This window comes from Peromyscus maniculatus, chromosome 1 (genome assembly GCF_049852395.1).
Source record: "Peromyscus maniculatus bairdii isolate BWxNUB_F1_BW_parent chromosome 1, HU_Pman_BW_mat_3.1, whole genome shotgun sequence".
Classification (NCBI taxonomy): domain Eukaryota; kingdom Metazoa; phylum Chordata; class Mammalia; order Rodentia; family Cricetidae; genus Peromyscus; species Peromyscus maniculatus.
This window is the reverse complement of record NC_134852.1, coordinates 55,782,805-55,803,069: the sequence shown is the minus strand read 5'-3', so window position 1 is coordinate 55,803,069 and position 20,265 is coordinate 55,782,805. Positions and strand designations below refer to the sequence as shown.

Genomic DNA, 20,265 nt, shown 5'->3' with positions numbered 1-20,265 from the left:
AGAGGCCAATGGTACAGTTTACCAACCGGAAGAATAAACTTTCTCCTTAGCTTATAAATCACAGTTCAATGTATGTATCCAAATGCCAAAGGTCAAATGAGATCATGTTGGACAAACTGAAAGATGGGTACAGTGTATGAACAAGAGAAGCACTGGAGGGACCGTGGCAGGAAGTGAAGTAGAAACTGCCCTAAATAGTAAACCAGCTGAGCATACGTTATCATTATGTAGAACTTTACATCGCAGTAAGAGAGAAAATCCCTTGTTCTTGTTGATCCAGGCAACACTCATAGGAACAACACACAGAAGTGTCTGGTGAAATATTTATATACTGGTTATTGCAATGAGGTAGATAGATTAATAGAAAGCATAAAAACTTGGAACTAGAAAGTTAATTCAATAGTTGCAGAGGACCACCCCTGTCCAGTTCCCAGTACTGGGAACTCACAATTTTCTGTAACTCCAGTTCTTGGGGAGTAACACCCTGTTCCTGACTCCTCAGGCACTGTGTGCACATGCACATACCCACAAACAGACACTGAGACAGAAGGCAAACAGACAGACAGACATACACACACACACAAATCTAAAGATTTATTAAAACTTATTAAAAATGTGAAATCACACATGAGAAATACAAACTAATAAATAATAACATCAAAATAATAAGATATCTCTTGTTACATTGCTTCTTTATCTGGATTATTCCAAAATGGATTTAAATGATTTATGGAGCCCTCAGTTTCTCCTTCTGCTTGATTTTGTGGGACTTGTGCTCAGGGTTACTGTAAATTGTTGGCTGACATCTGCTCTTCTTGTGGTCACTTAAATAAGTTCATTGTATCCTCCACAATCAAGGCTTGTTTCTAGTGCTTAAGTACCTTCTTGACATTTCTCACACCTCCAAATTTGGCTCAACACCCTTCTCCTATGAAGCAAAAAAAAATGCACTCAGTAAAAGTGTTTTCATCACATAATGATGGAATCTACCTCACTTTGTGATGTCCTGAAATAATTTTCACTGTAAAGGCAATGAATGGTCTAATCCAATTGGATACAGAAGGGGAAATGCACTATTTGGCTTCATATCAAGTATTATTTCTTGCCAGAAAACCTGGCCAATACCAGAGCCTATGTAACTTTCACTAGATATATGCTTTTGTCAATGGAAGCAACCTGTCTAATGTCTCACCTCTTTTGTCATTGTTTACTACTGAATTTCTCAAGCCTGCTGGGGTTTTAAGTATATTTGAAGCCATTCTATAACTATGTCAGAACTCTTGGTAGTTTTCCTATAATAGGAGAACAAACTCTGGGGAGTTGGTTTCATTTAAAACAGCAGTCAGTCTTTACAGGATACAGATTAAAGTCCATTTTCATCAGACAAAAATGAAGAGCACACATTGTTCCTACTGTACTTCACTGATAGGTAACCTCAGAATGGATTGTAAATACTTCTCCTGAGAGCCCCCTTTCCTCTCCCTCTCCTCTAGACATATAGGACAGACATAATTGGATTTCATCATTCACCAGGTGATAACTAAAACATTTTTTAGGACATTTTGCTTACACTTTCTTTGTAAAAACACAGAATGACATCCAGACAAAATTGTCTGCACACTATTGTGGATAAAGAGACTGTACTCCAATGGACAGTCATTAGAACAAGTTCAGCCATCATGTCTGTGTAGATGTAACGGTCTTATTAAATATGAAACACAGAGCCAAACACAGAGTTAAAAGCCCAAGAGGTCAGAGCAGTAGCTAAGAGCTGAGACTTAAAACTTCCTTCTTACCCTTCACTGCAGCTGCCGTCCTTCCTTTGAGAAAGAGACCTACTTCCTGTGTATCTGTCTTTTTATTGACTTTCTCTTCTGCCTTCTCATTGGTTGTAAAACCAACCACATGACCTCCTGGTCACTGCCTGTCTATACAGACCTGAAGGAAGGTCTTCTATGGTTGGTATTGAGATTAAAGGCATATGTCTCCATGCTGGTGGTGTCCTTGAACACACAGAGATCTGCCTGTCATGTAATCGGGATTAAGGGCGTGTGCTACCACTGCCAGACTTCTGCTATGGCTTGTTATTAGCTCTGACCCCCAGGTAACTTTATTTATTAACATACAACTAAAATCGTATTTCAGCACAAATAAAATATCACCATATGTCTGTCTGTGTAAGCAATATCATTTGATACATCTTTAAAGCTCAATGCACACTATGCCAAAGTTGACAGCATTCATTAAAACACAGCTTTGAACATATTTTCTTCCTGTCTCTAAAATGAACAATTGCATTTTGACACAGTCTATTGCTTATAGTGGGCTTATAGTTATCATAAATATATGACTAAAAAAAATAACTCCCAAATGTCAACTGTAGATATGTTTCACAGGCATTACCAATAGCTAAGTGGACAGTTATTCTGTTAAAATTTAACACTAAGAGTTTTAGTAACCTAAATCTGGAGTAATATTCTAGGGTTAATGAAGAGGAATGCTACTTGTTGACGGTGGATGGACACACAGTATGGCCAGTCCAGTCCAGTGCATCCCCAGGAGCTCTTTGTTTATCTGTCAAGCACTCACCAGGGACATTGCAGAACACTAACAATTTTCTAGAATGACCCTTAATGAATTCTGGCAGATGTTTGTTTTTAATTAAACCCTATCACACTCTGGGTAGCAGATGCCCAGATGTCTTTAGGGATTACATGGGACAGGAATACATTTTACAATTATTCTGTTACTTTTATTACAGGTGATGTTGCTTCCCTCAGAGCACAGCATGCTCTGTTGATGCTGCTACATCTGACCTCAGCATTCTCAACAGCTGTCAACACTTATATCCTGTTTTAAAAATGGAAACAGATCCTGAAAACTTAAGTGATCTTCAACAGCAGCTACTCTTAAGCTACTATGCTTCTTATTAAATTAATGAAAGGGATCAATTAAACAGATGGCAGAGAAGAGATCCTTGCACTTTTAGTGACTTTTGGATTGAGTTCTATTTTACAATATCATCTAATTTCAACTCCCTTGAAACAAGAAGATTGAGAGCTCAGTTAGCCCTTGTCCAAGTTCTTGAAAAGCTGAAGGCACAGCCAGAATGAACCAGGTAGTCCTTCCTGTTTCCTTTTGAAGACTCATCTCTACCACCAGGAATCACTTGTGGCTTTATTAACAGAGGACTCTGAAGGTAAATTAAAAATCAGATACCTGTGTTTGTGATAAGGAAAGTTAGAGATAATTGAAATTACAGATAGGCAAGTGTTTGATTTATACTGTTTAGTCTACAAAGGCAGCTTGCTTTGGGCATTCTAAGGACATGTGTGATACCTCTACCAGAGTGCATCACAGTCTCCATTCTGAGACTAGAACAGGGTCTTCTTTCCACATCAGATTTGAAGACCTGAATCCCTCAACCTATTTTTTCAAAGGACAAGTGATTAGATAGACACATACCTCTGTGTCTATAAAATTAGAATCTAGACACAGGGTGTCCTCGTTTTGTTTCAGAAGCATATTAAGGGAAGAAATGTGTTTATCTGGCTTACAAGTCCTGATCACAGTCTATCATCAGGAGAAATCAAGGCAGGAACTCAGTAGGAGCAGAGGCAGTGGCCATGATGGAACACTGCTTCCTGGCTTGCTCTCCAAGTCTTTCTGAGCTTGCTGTTATATAGCACCCGGCACCACCTGTCCAGGGGTGGTGCCACCCACAGTAGGCTGGCTCCTTCCATTTTGATCCTTAATCAAGAATATGCTAAGCAGACATGCCCAAGGCACAATCTGATGGAAGTAATTCCTTAATTGAGATTCTCTTTTGTCATGTATATCTAGGTTCTGGTCAAGTTGAAAAAGACTAACCACTACACGGAATTTCTGTTATGGCAGTTCATATAAATCTTCTCCTATAAACCCTGGAGAAGGCTTGCTATCAAAGGTGCAGGACTGTAAGCATTGCTATTCTTCACGCCTTTATTGAGAGGGCCCACGGGCAAAGTGAGAGACAATCCACCCATCATTAAAGACGTAGATTGTCTTTTTACTTCTATCATATAAATTACTGAGAAAAAAATGATGGAGAAACATGAAAACTTACACACAGCCCCTTACTCTGCAATCAGTCAAAATCTAATCTGCAGATTAGCAATCTTTCACATGTCAGAAAACAGATATTTTTTCCTAGAAATAAGTTAGACACACCATTTTCAAATATAATGTCAAATACAACACCAGCAAAATATGAAAAGTTATACCACTTCCAACATTTTGTGGGAAAATATGAATTAGCTAAACTTTCTGTGCTGTTATTATTTACAAGAAATGGAATAAAATGTTAGGATTTTGTAAAGTAGTTTTTTCCATATACAACTAAGAAAAAAATAAACTGAGCTGATAAAAATGGAAACTTAGGGCTGGAGAGATGGCTCAGAGGTTAAGAACACTGACTGGTCTTCCAGAGGTCCTGAGTTCAATTCCCAGCACCCAGATGGTGGCTCACAACCATCTGTAATGAGATCTGGCTCCCTCTTCTGGCCTGCAGTGATACATGCAAACAGAACACTGTATACATAATACATAAATAAAAAAAATGGAAACTTAATCTTGGTTCTAATTTCTACCTCTGCAAAATACAAAGCTTCAACTTTATAATAAAATGTCAGGTTCATCTTTCAGTCAGTTTAAGCTCACGTTATTGATGGTGCATTTCTTTCCACCTGCACTTTCATTTTCACTACCACTGAAAGTGAAATGAGAAAAATATCCCAATGAAAATCATGCAGACTGCCAGCCCCAGTCACATCTGCATAAACCTACAGGAAATGTATGTTCACACCCTAAAACACATGAAATGTGGTGTTTTAAATTTTAGCAGGAATCTTGATGAATTTTATATATTCTATAGGTGTCAGAGATACCTGATGTGCTTTTAGCAAATTAACACACAGAGAAATGTGAAATTCTGGCTTTAAGTCCGTAGAAATCACCTGTTCAGCTTGAACAGAGGTGAAGGTGGGAAGTGAAGATGTTTTCTATCTCTGACCTTACATGCAGTGTGGATGGTTGTCTCCCATCTCTGAATATGGCTGTTCATCAACAGGGCAGATGAAGAAATGCTCTGTTTTATGGCAGTGGCTCCAGGGAGTGCTTAGAGAGGAAATATATACACACTTATATGCAAATATATTTACATGAAAAAATATAGCAGGTAGCCAGGGCCACTAACACCCTCTTTTGTGTCCTGACATTGGTAACTACATCTTATTCTTTGAGGATATCAATGTCTAATGACAAAACCCAAATATATTTGAAATTTTTAAAAAGTAGCTTCTTCATGGTATAAAATGATTAGAAACATTGAAATAAAATCTAATGTCAGTTTACCAATAATAGATTTTTTCTATTATTTCTGTCCCTCTAGAATAAAGGAAAAAGCAAATCAAAGATTTGTGCAACCAATAGTTTCTGTCACAGAATTTCATCTGCATCAGGTAGCTCAAGAGTGAAAGATACTAAAATAGCCTGAAGTGTTGACATGTATTTTAATTGGGTTCTGTGCGATCATTTGACATATGATTCCCAAGTGAAAACCTAAGCAAACTGAGGTTTCCATTTACATCTCTTACCTTTTTATATAGGGCAGTTGCAGAGTTTAAAAACTTACCAATGCATTATTATAAAGTAAGAACTTAACACGTACTGCAGAAAGGAATTCATCTGTCCTTATTTGCAAAGCACAGTATCTTCCTAATGTAAACCATTCTGGAAATACAACTTGTTATAAAATAATATGAAATTATAAAATTAAAATTAGACAGGTAATTAAGAGCTGCATGTCATTCCAAGGATGTACAATGCTGAATAATGCATTATTTATTTAGCATATCTGCACTCCCTAAGAACCAAGCAAATTGTTGAGCTCTATCTAATTAAATCAACTGAGGAGGTTCAGCAATACTCTACTGTATACTTAGATTAAGCGACTGTCTCATTGAATTAAATAGAATGCATCTATCCCAGATATTTTCTCAGCCAACTTGTTTGAAACACCATCTTGTGTGGAAGGAAAACGAATCTCCCTTGGATAGGCATCAGCAAAGCATTATGATCTTGCCTTAACTAGCTGATCTAGAAGTCTGTAACACCAACCATAAGTTGTGCTGGACTGTAACAAAGCCTGATTCAAGTTTTCTCTCATTGAGCTGACCACCCTTGCACAGCTAGATAGAAGAGCTGTATGAATTGTGCTTCCACACATTAAGAAGTATTCAAGCATCAACATCAGCAGACATGTTATTTCTTACATTATACAAATATAATAAGATTGAAAGGAATTGGCCTGTCGTGATCCCTTTAGCTACTGTAAATATACATCTGCTCAAAAAGTATTATACAAATATGTGAAAATATTTATTTATTAGATCACCGATAGTTTCCTGATTATTATCAAATATCCTGGGAGACAAATGCCACTTGCTTCAGGTCATTTCTGAGAATGTTTAGTATGAACAGAGTAAATGTGAACTTGTAGCTGTAATTTAGAATCTGTTAAGATATACAGAGTTGCTGACTAAAAGAAAAGTGGTGGCAGCTACATGGAGGGTGAAGCAGTTAGGAGCTCTTGTTGCTTTTTCAGAGGTCTAGGGTTCAGTTCCCGGTACCTGTGCAGCACAGCTCACAACCATCCACAACTCCAGCTCTTTATTGGCCTCTATGGGCACTTCTCTCTCTCTCTCTCTCTCTCTCTCTCTCTCTCTCTCTCTCTCTCTCTCTCTCTCTCTCTCTCTCTCACACACACACACACACACACACACACACACACACACACACAGCATTCACATAAATAAGTACTAAAGTAATTTTTAAAGAACAAAATTGTACTTTAATGCTAGAGATGAGTAAAGAGGATGACAGGGCTGTAAATTTCAACACATTTGAAATACCCATCATTGTTTAATGGCATCTTTTAAAAGTGAAACATTAATAAGTGTTTTCTTCATTTTTGAGGAAATCACTGTATGTTGATTTTCCAGCTGCCATACCCCTAAGAGACAAGTAATTTTCCTTTGAGTCTGTTGTCTTCAGTTGGGATATAGTCAGCTAACTTAATTACAGGTGGTTACTACTTGATCTTTATCATATTTAATAATATATCACGAATTTCATATTAAACAGCTAGAAGGGATCAACACCCATCATTATATATATTTTCAGGAATAGGTGATAGTTATGCAAAGTGATCAAATGATGAACCTGTATTTGGAAATATTATTTAATTTACAAAATTAAACCTTTTCTTGGGTTATTGTACAGAAATCTGTTTCCATGTTCCCAAATTACAAGGCAGGAAGGAATCAGTCAGCATTGTGCTCTTAGATGTTATTCCATACCCCAAATACACCTTCTGCTACACCGGTGTTGTGCATCTCACCTATTTTTAACATTCCACAATGGTTTTTGGCAGTTATACTGCAGTTCAGTCAAGTAAAGTAAGCAAGCATGTCGTCAAAACATTCATCAAGTTTCCACTAGGATGGTAAACTAAAATGGAGAGGCTCCTCATCTGCTGTTACAACTGAGCACATGAATAAAGCTTTCTCTATAATCATCCTGTCTGTGGGTAGACATGTTTGACGTCCATCAGCCTCACAGAAGGTTGCTCACCGTGTCACTTTCTGTGGGCTCTGTTGTCTGTCTGAGCTTTTCATGTGACCAAGGCTAGACAAATAGCAATGCTCTGCGTTTATGGTCTATAAACTTAGGTTTAAATCCAAACTCCTCTCTTCTTTATGTGTATTCCATATAGGTTTCAGTGGCCTCAAAAGCTGTTCTCCCATTTGTATAATTATACAGTTGATTTGTCTATGCTAGTGAGCTGTTCAAAAAGTGTTGTATTTTTTAGCCCCTGTTTGTGAACAAGCCTGCTTAGGTTTTAGATTGCCAGCTATTGATGCTCTATGAGAAGTGTGAGAAAGGGATTTAAGAATGTATATTAATATTGGAAAGTAACTCTGGAGGCAAAACTCCTGGGATCTAGCTTTTTCTTATATTCTGCAAAGGGAAGGGAACTAGAATCTGTAGAAGCTGTAATCACAGTGACTATTAAGGAATGTTTACAGAGCACCTCTCAATATAGACTCATAGAAACATCAAAGTCCAAAATCCTTGTTTCACCAGGATGTCACTCTCTGAACCCTGAAATTCTTTCTTCCAAATTTTACTTCATGTGTTGAAAACAGAATCACTATTTTAATTACCATGTATTTGGCTTATTCTTTCCAGTGGACACCATTAATAATTAATAATAACACACTAAGCTAACCCTACTGGACACAATATTGAATACAATCAGTAGGTAATCTGAAAATTAAGAAAAATAATCTCCATCCACAGAAAGAGTCCATCAATAATTACTTTAATAAGTGAGGGAATCAAATAATAAAAGGCGATCGAGGATGCAGATGAGTGTTTCCAGGGAATTCAATAGAAATGAACCAAACTTATACTGTTCTACTACTCAGGGGGCCAAGTTTCAAATCTATTCTTTTTCCCTGTGCCCACTATGAAGTGAGATTATAGCTGATAAATAACCAAGGCAACCGGCTAACATCACGATAAGGTATGTAAAATTACAAAAGTTCACATCACAGCCCTTGCCTTTGGCCTATTTCATTGTTATTCTGGACAAGCATTGGTTACCTGAACTTTGGGTAGAATTAGTGCAGCTGCTTTGTGGGCACAGATGAGTGTGTGCAGAGGATGCACTGCTTCTAGAGTCTGCTTTGCCAAAACCTGTTCCACATTTTAACACTTGAAATGTCCATGACTGAGCAGGCCTTCTTTGGTTGGATTGCTAGGAATGTTGCTTTACACAGAGATAGGAGTCTTCTTTCTATAAAGGCAGAATCAATCAGTGATGATAAAATAATAAAAAGGTTTTATTTATAGCTGGCATTCATTTCCTTTCCATGGATGTTTGGCTTTAGGGTCAGCTCCACAGAATCCTGTGAGGCACATAGCTGTGTCCACCATAGCATCTGGCATAGCCTCCACTAACATAAGATACTTCCTAATATCAGGCCAAATATATCACAGAAACATGATTTGAGTCACTTCCTGCCTCAGAACCTTGCCAAGGTGACTTCTCTGTACTAATATCTTAAAATTGTACTCCAAGATGTTTCTTAGAAGTTGAACAATTGTTTTGACTGAATCATTTCACCTGGAGAAAAAGCATAGGCATTGAAAGAATTTCAAGAAGCAAGTGAGAAATGTCTTGGCTTGTTTAACTCCAAAGGATTGTTAAGAAAAAATATAAATATTTTTTTGTGATTCTAGAACAACAGAGGCAGAATAAACCAAGGAAGGCATTGCTACAAACATTAACTAATGGCAAAGATAATCCTTGTTTTAAGGGAAATGGAAGCAATTTATTTTGAACTATGCTCTGTCATTTTATAGACAGTAGATTTTGTGAAGAATGATATCACATAGGGTGTTTAGCTGAGTAAGTTTCTAAGTATGAGACATCCACCGTCTTCTGTCCATCACTTCACAGTGAAGCATCACCTTCTTAGAGTCATCTAATGTGGATTACATTCTCAGCTCTCCTCTGATACTCTGGCCTTAACAGTCATACAATGGACTAGACTCAGCTTTCCTGGGTCTTTGTAGAATTTGGACATCCCTAACTCCATAGTATTTAAGTTACTTCCTTATAAGCAAATCTTGATATATGATTGTATGCATGTCCATATGCATCTGTTTGTAAGTGTGGTACTTGCATGTCTTAGCTCATTCAGGCTATAAGAAATTACCATAGTCAATGACACTCAAAAGCAAAATGAACTTACTTCCCACCACCCTGGAGAGGTTACTCATCAAGGTGCTGGCAGATTTGGTATTTGGTGACATCCTCTGTCCTGTGTCATAGAGGACTGCTTTTTACCTGTGTTCTTGTGTCAAAATGGAGAGGGAGAGTTCTGGCTTCTCTTTTGTAGACACCATTGATGTGAAATATGTATAACACTCCTGAATCTCTGAAGATAATATATGTCATCTTTAAAATCAGGTAAATACTACAGCAGGAAGGGTTTTAACAGTTACCTGGGCCCCCTTGTCCTCAGTGTCCTTATGGCATCAGGCCTTTCCTACATGGAAAAATCAGACCTCACCTCCATCTCGATTCATTTAGTAGCATAGTAGAAAGCAGAATATGCCACACTGAACCATGACTACAATAGACAATATGGCAAGGCACCTAAAGTATGCCAGGTGTCCCTAGTGATTATTTGAGGTGCAAGGCATTTAAAAGAGAAAACAGCAGCAACAAGAACAACAACAACTCAGAGACATTTTCTCTGGCCTACCTTTATCTTCCCAATTGCATGTCATATAGGAAGGGCACAATTCCCTGAAATTTGGCCTGGAGTTTCATCTTTCAGAAAAAAAGAACTTATCAAAGGTACAGGGAAGAGGATCCATTCATCCACAATCTGTCTTCTCTCCTGCAACATCCATTCCCTTTTTGCTCTGGGATTAAGACGACATACAAACTCACAAATCTTCAGACTTTGTGGGCATTGAACCCTTTTGCTATGGTCCACTGGTGCTTTTGATATTGAATCTAACTTGTGTATATGTGCTTTTCCCTGACAAGTCTGTTGCCAGTGTATTTCTTCGATTAGCCTACAAAACTCAAAAGGGAAAGCAATGGGCTATCACCAACAATTGCACTTTTGCCCCCGAGATGGCCTGTATATACAATATCTCTTATTACCTAACCCCTGTTTAAGGTGCCATATCAGCAGCTCATAAGCTACTATTCGGGGCATGATAAAATGTACTTAGAAATACCACAGCAGACAGGGCTTGAATTTATACCGTGACACAGCAAGGCCATTGTTTGCAGACAGCATTCTCTATAATGAGCTCACGGCTTCTAATTTTTGACTCTCAGATCACAACACAAGGGGTTATATTTCTGAGAAGTATTTTTTTTATCTTACGGTTTCCAGGCATAATACAAGAAGATTAATAAATTTTGAATTTCATGTAAATGATGAGATCTATTCAAGTATACAATATGACACAATGGCAGCAATGTATACCATATGAAAATTTTAAATCTGAACTTTCAAGTGTAAGTGTTTAGCTGGAGGATTTTTTGGTGGAAACTTGAGCCGTTGGGTGCCAATTTTAGCTGGAGTTTTTTGGTCCTGCCTGGCCCACGGTCAGGACAAATCTCTCTTACCCGCCAGTCTCACAGCTGCTCAGACCCAACCAAGTAAACATACAGAGACTTATATTACTTATAAACTGTATGGCTGGGGCAGGCTTCTTGTTAACTGTTTTTATATCTTAAATTAACTGATTTTTATTAATCTATACTTTGCCACATGGCTCGTGGCTTACTGGTACCTTAAATCTTTCTTGTCATGGTGGCACCTGGCAGTGTCTCTGTCTCAGCCTTTCACTTCCCAGAATTCTCTTCTCTGCTTGTCCCACCTATACTTCCTGCCTGGCTACTGCCCAATCAGAATTTTATTTATACAGAGTGATTCCACAGCATAAGTGGCTAGCTATCATATATTTTCTTTTGTTAAAACAGGATCTCATCCCCTTCTACATTATCATTATTGGGATTTGCCATCTCTGTAAGGCATATGTCCATTTCCAGTGTGCCAGCCCACAGTAATTGTAACAGCATACACAAGCCCCATGTAAGCTCAAGCAATACTAAATAAGTGCACATTAAGTCCCATGCCTAGCTGAGTTTTGCAATTGATAGCTGCTGGGAGAGAGATGATGTTCTTTAAGATTGTTCTTGGTAAATTGACCACACTTCAGTGAAGGCTGCATGAAGAGGAATATGCAGGCAATTCAAACTGGACTTGATTTGTGAGGGGCAAAAGTAGTTACAATGTTCACTGGGCAATAAATGAGAGTTGGTTCTGGAAGAATTTCAGGGAGTGCTGAATGTAACCAAAACATATTGGACAAAATTCTCCAAGAAGTTAAAAGAAAAATATTTAACAATAAATTGCCTACGAGTAAATACATTATAAAAAATATATGTGACTACTTGTGTATGCTGTTACAATTACTGTTAGTTCATATATACAGGTTCCTTGAGTCTGGATGGTAATGTTCTTGTGTATTCATCTATCATCACTGGCTCACAGAGTCTTTCTGCTTGTTTCTTTCACAGTGATCATTGAAATTTGGGATATAGATGTCCCATTTATGGACTTAGTATTCTACAAATTCTTATGCTCTGCACCTTTGACCATTGTGGGTCTTTGTGTTAAACACCAAAGCAAAGTGAAGCCTTTCTGATGAGAATTGAGACATGCATTAACCTGTCAGTCAATAGCAGTCAGTTTAAAACTATCTTCATTTATCAGAATAGTAGTAGTAAATCTTTTACTAGGGCCTATGATCTGTCTATTCTCAGGTTGGTGACCCAACATTGCTGCCAAATATGAGTTTTATCTTGTGAAGTGTTATATAAATGCAATCATAAGTGGTTGGTTGCTCCCATGATGTTTTTGCCACTATACATCAATGAGCATGTCTTGCAAAGCTGGTAATTGTACTTTACACGGTTAAGAGGTGGGTAAGATAAGAGACTACTTTTTGCAATTTTTAGTATGCATATCATCTTCAGCACTATGATAGCTACTCAGTAGGAATGAGGCTTGTAAATCAGCATCAGCTTGAAACTGGAGTATTGGTAATAGATTTAATATTGGAAGCTGATGGGGCTCACTGGCAACATCTCCTAAGATGCAACCCACTCCTGGAACTGGGTATTTTTAATTGTTAGGCTTTGGTGTCTAGTAAGGCACTGTCACCCATCACAGGATAACTCCATTTTAACTATCTATCTATCTATCTATCTATCTATCTATCTATCTATCTATCTATCATCTATTTATTTCTTCATATATGTATATATATATATATATATATATATATATATATATATATATATTATATACAGTAGTAAGTAGGCTTCCATGTGTGAATACCTTCCATGTGAAAGGTATTCAGTGTTATTTATATCCTCCTATATTCCTTCCTGTACTCTGTCATATGTGGTCATATGCATTTGTCCTTAATCAAAGTACTAGGATTTTGTTCTCATCAATATAAATAGTTCATATTTGAGCTAAAGGGCTAATACCCCAGTTGTCAAAATTTTTCTTGATACTTTTTCCTGCTTCTCAGAATAATGTCAAGTATGTTTAATCAATTAATGGTCATATTTTCAACATATTTGTAGCAATTTTCTAAATTGTTTGGCTTCTCTACGAAAATACAAATATATATATACAAAATACTATTCTGAAACAAGAGATGGGAAAAGCAAGGGAGGATAGAAGCTCAAATAATATCCAGGTTAAAGTTCTCCAGGTTCCCAAGTGCACAGAGCAGACTGTTCATGCTGGGAAGCCCAGGTGCAAAGTAGGAGTTAAGTACTAGACACAGAGCACTGAAGAGGATTTATCACCTGATCAGTGTGCTTAAATCAAGTCTCTAATGTTGCTCAAGCATTAAATACCAGAAGTCTAGGTAGAGGAAAGGGGATTGCTACAAGTAATCTCTATAATTTTAGTTAGCTCTTTCATAATTTTAAATAAATGAAAGTTAAAACAAAAATATAAAGGTTTAAAATGTGACATGTGATCATATTGAGTGGATAAATGCTAACATGGTCTTTTAGAATTTTACTAATATTTTATGTTATTCATATCACCCAACTTGACATAATATTTAATAAAAAGTATTTGCTATTATCATATTTTCCTTGATCGTCCAACTGATATTTGTTTTGTTTGGGCTTAATGTTTTATATGTTGAGTGTACTTGCCTTTTGCAGAGAAGTATGGAAAACTTTTTTACTTTAGTCTTATTGCTCTAATCTATTTGTCATACTTTAAGTTGCTACTTGACTCTCTACAATTTAATCTTGGATATTTTCTAGTGAACAAATTGAGACTGTTTCAACTGCCTAGGCTATCTTAATCCTTTAGCCACTGGGACATCTTGTACAATACTGGTATGAGCTTTGGATGTATAGACTGCCTTAACACTGTCCATTTGATTTTCAGTGCTGTAGATTGTACACATACTTTACTCGTTGTAGAAAACAATCTGCCATTGAGCTACATCCATCACCCTTTGTATTTTTGTTTGTTTTTGGGAACTTTAGCAGTTCCTAACAACCATTTGCTCACTCATTCTTGTACCTATTTCAATTCCAAGCCCAGTACATGTTGGACAGTCATAAAATGAAGATATATCAGAAATCATGTCAATAAAATAGTGGCATGATATATTTGCCAGGTTTTACAAAGAAACACAACAATGGAGTATGTGAAGGAAGCAGCTAAGGAATCACACACACTGCTGGCAACTGGTTAGAAAACCAGAGAAGCCATTAGTGTCTTTTAAGAGACAGGGAGACAGTAGCAACATCTGAGTACATAATTACACAGGGAGAAGAGCTTGGGCAGTCATTCTAGAGGCCCATATTTGAGACAGAGGCTATAGCTAAGTCATTTGAGTGCTTTCCTAGCATGGAGAATCCACGGGTTTCATCCCCAGTGCTACATAGACCTAATGGGTTAGTACATGCCTATAATATCAGAACTCAGGCAGTGGAAGCAGGAAGATCAGGAGTTGAAAGTCATAGTCAGCTGCATAACCAGAGGCTGTCCTGGGATACATGAGACCACGTTTCCAAACAAACCAAGTAAGAATGTAAGGACCTTTAGTTTCCAGGCTCCCACAGGTCCCAGACCTCAGCCAGGGAGGAAAGTGTATGACAAACTAGCATAGAACCTAAGTGAGAACTTTCCCTCCCTCCTGCTAGTCTCTACAATTCCATTTTACCCTCTCTTTAGACATATCCTTCCAATGTCAGCACCATTTCTATAGCGAAGCTCCCCACTGAATTTGCTGACTAAACCCTTTTTCTCTTTCTGTAAACTCATTCCATTCTGTTAAGTTTTTATCCTCTGATACAATATCTGAAGCACATATCCCTGAACAAGTGCATTTCTAACCTTACTCTTCACTCCTGTTTGACTAGTGTCTTGGAACTCGTGCGTGCTAGACTCTACCAACTGAGCTACAACCCAAGCCTCAACCTAAAGAGCTTGAGCAAGACTGGTCAGAATTACACTGTGGCTCACTGTCCAGGTTTGTTCCTTCTCTAGTTTTCTGGGTCAGGGCAGCCAGGCAGCCTCTGTCTCTGTCTGTCTGGGCCTCTCTCTTCTCCCTTCCTCCTCTCCTTTTCTTCCCTTCCCCTCTCTCTCCCTCAGACAATTGTCATGGAAATATATTAAATAGCACAGTTGCTGGGTTAGGAACAAAGGAAGCCCTCACACACCAATGCCTTTGTTGATCCTGAACTGTCCCCTCACACAGACCATTGTGTCACCAAGCCAGTAACTCTGTGGTGGAGAGGGCTGGGACTCACACATGTCATTATTATTATTATTATTATTATTATTATTATTATTATTATTAATATTATTATTATTACTTTACTTGTTTTCATTCCTTCGCTTTTACATCTGCTGTTTCAATCTGGCTACTTAGCAGCATCAGTTTGGCTGACACTGAAACTGTAATTTAGAACACAGGTTTTTTTTGTTTTTTTTTTTGTTTTTTTTGTTTTGTTTTGTTTTTTTTGTTTTTCGAGACAGGGTTTCTCTGTGTAGCTTTGCGCCTTTCCTGGAGCTCACTTGGTAGCCCAGGCTGGCCTCGAACTCACAGAGATCCGCCTGGCTCTGCCTCCCGAGTGCTGGGATTAAAGGCGTGCGCCACCAACGCCCGGCTAGAACACAGTTTTTAAATGGGAAGAGCACACTGCTCACCATTGGTTAAAGGAATGACAAAAACAGTAGCTTGAAGCTGGCTTGGATGGAAGATCTGGCTCACACAGAAGTAATAACATCTGCTTTAAAAAAAGAACATTTCTTGATCATAAAATGCCATATTCTTGATACTTGAATGTGTTTTTTTTTAATCTAATACTTTATTTTAACGTGAGAATTTAACAACTTTTGGGAGATAAAAATCTCATTTTGTGTTAGGAACAATGTGCAATAATTGTACAAGTTGATGGGGTTCTTTCAATCCATACACAGTGTGTGCTGACCAGAAATACTCTTCTATTAATAGAACTTTGCATTTATAAAACAAAGACCTCTTCCTCTCTACCCCCTCCTCTTTTCTCTTTCTTGTTCTCTTACCTCTCCCTCTCTTTCTCCCCCTCCATTGCCTTTATTTTTTGTTTGTTAGTGATAAAATTCATCTATGTGTTTCTCCTATATCAAGTAGAATTCCTAACTACTGATCTGGTTACACATTCATCACTCTGGTCAGAATCTGGTAGCACATTTACTTCACTGCAGCAGAGGACTGATCAGGCCACAGGCAGTTGTATTTACTGTATAAGAAAGGAAGCTGCATTCATGCATGAGCACTGTGGCAGTGACACTGAGTATGAAAAGAGACACGTCCTTTACATTTGTGGCAGCGTTTTCCCATAATTTCCCACACTTGTGTGTTTTCCTGTCCCAGTTTTGGGGCATGAAAATGAGTGAAGCTAAAATGCTGAGATTTCCTGCTAGAGAGCATGCATACAACTAGGAAAATGTGAAACTGATGTTACTTCACAACAGAATGACTTCAGTATCCAAATTCTTTCTCAGTGCATGCTGCAAACTCAGGGTTATTAGCTTTGCAGAGTAAAAAAGATGGGCCTCTCTGCAGGAGTCATGGAGTCCCACTTGGTCCATGGCTACACCTTCCATTCACAGTATCCCAAAGAGCAGAGGGTTCCAAAAAACACAAATTATTTGAATTGAATTGGATTTTCACCCAGCTTGCACATTGCTGGGCTATTTGGTGCTTTTCTGGCACTGAATCACATGTAAAGAACTGTAGGAATAGAATGGATGACTCTGTAGGCAATACTGAGCACCTATATCTGGCCTCACACGTGTGCTCTGTAAGCCTGCCAGGAAACTCATGAGTCTGCCTGGTAAGATGCTCATTTTATCACCTGTTCCTAAAGGTATGCATTATAAGATGATTTTCATAGAGATAAGAGGAGTGAACAAGAGAAATTGCTATTGTATCATGGAATCAAAACAAAAGCAAGCAAGATAGCAACAGGTTCTGTTCAAAGTCATAAAAACTGTCACACAGAAAGGTGACATGCAGGAGTTGCTTGTGTGATTGGTTGGATTGACACTGTCAGGCTTGAGTCCAGGCTTGTCACTCTGTTTACACAGAGGGAAATAATTTCTGTTTCATTTCCTGAAGATCAGACTGCTGACTCTACATAATGGTCCATGGTAATTCTCCATTGAAAATCCAAAGAGAAACAGTAACACACACAAGCACACACACACACACACACACACACACACACACACACACACACGCACACACACACATTGGAGAAATATCAGTTTGGGTGGGTTGTCAGCAAGTGTCTGAATTCATAATATTATGGTATGGACTACTGCTGTGGGATGTTCTATATGTCAAATGTGTTGCTCTGATTGGTTAATAAATAAAACAGTGATTGGCCAGTAGCCAGGAAGGAAGTATAGGCGGGACAAGCAGAGAAGAGAATTCTGGGAGGTGGAAGGCTGAGGCAGAGAGACGCTGCCAGCTGCCGCCATGACAAGCGGGATGTAAGGTACCCGTAAGCCACAAGCCACGTGGCAACTTATAGACTAATAGATATGTGTTAATTTAAGACAGAAGAACTAGATAACAAGAAGCCTGCTGCGGCCATACAGTTTGTAAGCAATATAAGTCTCTGTGTGTTTACTTGAATGAGTTAGGTCTGAGCAGCTGTGGGACTGGCAGGTGAGAGAGATTTGTCCTGACTGTGGACCAGGCTGGAATGGAGAAAAACTCTAGCAACAGACTACATAGATGGAAACGGAGTCTGCAGGTGGATTTCAGATGAGCAGGGACAGAGGTTATGTATGCATAGTCAATTTAAAACAGAGAAGGTCTACGGTGTGTGGACAATATGCAGAAAGAAATTTTCACAAGTTTACATAAAGAGCCAATTTCAGCACAGTTTATTATACATTATGGTAGAATCATAGTAAAAACATTGATTAACTTGAAAGCTTTACATATTGAATGCAGCATAGCACAGAGAGAGAAGCCAGGAGCAGAGACAGAGAGAAGACACGACTTGAAACAGACTTGTTTATTTGCTGTGGATATTGCTCTATATAAATAAAACACTGATGGCCAGTGACCAAGCAGGAAGTAGGTTGCCAGGCAGGAAGTAGGTGGGACAAGGAGAGAGGAGAATTCTTGGAAGCGGAAGGCTGAGGGGGGAGACACTGCAGCCACCGCCAGGACATGTAAAGACTCTGGTAAGCCACCAGCCACGTGGCAAGGTATAGATTTATAAAAATGGGTTAATTTAAGATAAAAGAACAGTTAGCAAGAAGCCTGCCATGGTCATACAATTTATAAGTGATATAAGCATCTGAGTGATTATTTTATAAGTGGATTGTGGGACTGCGGGGCTTGGGGAACCTGGAGAGAAGCCCTCCAGCAACATTTATTGCTGGACACTTTGCCAAGCTCCAGCAGAGGTTGTCAAGCCTGATAAGAGCCCAGTGGTTTTGCTGAGCTGAGAACAAAGAACAAGTTTCTATGAAAATCAAGGAGACAGAGATTTCAGTGACAATACCACACAGAAGGAAGCAGCAGGGGAAGAGACACAGAGGCCACTGGGGTTCTCCCTATTCACAGAGCTGAGGAATGATGTGGGCGTTAGTGGAGAAAGCTGCCTAAGCCCAAGAAAGAGATCCTGATGAACCTGTCACCATTCAAGTAAACGTATCAGTGCATAAGTGACTTCTGGTCCCCTGCTGAGAAAAAGACTCACAATTCATGAAGCCTTACACAGAGGTTTCCGGAGGCCACTGATCAGTGTGGTGGAAAAATTAGTCTTAAACTAGTGGTTCCTTTTATCACATTTAAATGTCATCCTCCAACAGATCAAACTATCAATTGAAAAATAACTGTTGTTTTTATCAAATATTCAAGAACATTTAGAAAGAGAAAAAATTCAGCATCAAAGAAGATAAAATTTATGGTTGCTTTTGGCAGACAATTACTGTGTGCTTGCAAAGAAACAAGGAGAAAAAGATATAATAAACAGAAACAAACTGAGAAAAGGCACAGACAGATGATAGATTTAATTAATGATGTCACATAATTGTTATTACTAAACACGGAGATACATTTGTCCAGTGTATTGTTTAAGAAGGCCGATGAGAACCTGGGCATGCTGATTAAAGAATACAGAAAATACCTCAAATAGTCTAACTCAAACTTCTAGAGATGGAAAAACTAGCATTATCTGAAATAGAAAAGAAGATGAGATGGACAAAGTGTCAGCTTTTCTTTAGAAGAGGGTATCATGGGAGGTCTTCCAAAATCTAACAAGTTAACTGATCGAATTTGCTGGAAGCCTGTGACACAAAGATCTCCATCCTCACCATTCAGTCTCACATAGGTAAACTGCCACAATTTTTCCTTTGACTAGTTCATTATAAGATTAATTTTTAATTTGTCTGTATACACATGGGTATAGATAACTCTGTTAGGTGAACAAGGAGGTCAGAAGGGATTGTTTGGACCCCTGGGGCAGGAGGTACTGCGGTTGTAACACACCAGACATGGGTGTTGGGAACCAAATTCAAATCCTCTGGAAGAGCAGTTTATGTTCTTAATCACTGAGCCATTGCTCCACCCCCTTTTCTTAAGATAGAATAAATAAATTTTAATCATTATTTAATACTTTTCTTCAGTTAAAATATGTACTCAGTTTCAGGTTCTCTGGTGTAAATATAAATTATTGTTTTCTACAAAGGCACATACACAAACATATAGTTTGAGGTTATTATATTTAAGTAGTATTGTGGTTATCATATGTCTAAAAATAATTTGACTGAATATTAAGTGATTGGAATAATGACTTTAAATCAATTATATCAGTTTTAATTCATTTAGAGTTAATTGCATCTATGTAGTAAAATTTCATTATTCAATGCATTAAAGTAAAACATTATTTACCACTAAAAATAAACCATATTTTCACTTAAATAGGGCCTTCCCATAAATCAGCGCTCCTTTTTTTATTTTTTAACCCATCAAGTCCAATTTGTACTGCCCATATATTCTTGGCTGTGT

At 38.1% G+C, this 20,265-nt stretch overlaps 1 long non-coding RNA gene across 3 annotated transcripts in view; it reads left to right on the top strand.

The window, feature by feature from the left end:
• LOC143266921 (uncharacterized) overlaps nucleotides 1-20,265 on the top strand; it is a 75,212-nt gene that overhangs the window by 12,958 nt on the left and 41,989 nt on the right. For all 3 annotated transcript variants that reach the window (XR_013041759.1, XR_013041758.1, XR_013041757.1), the window contains exons 2-3: nucleotides 2,762-3,199; nucleotides 15,107-15,216. This is a non-coding gene — a long non-coding RNA (uncharacterized LOC143266921). The remainder of the gene's footprint in view (nucleotides 1-2,761; nucleotides 3,200-15,106; nucleotides 15,217-20,265) is intronic.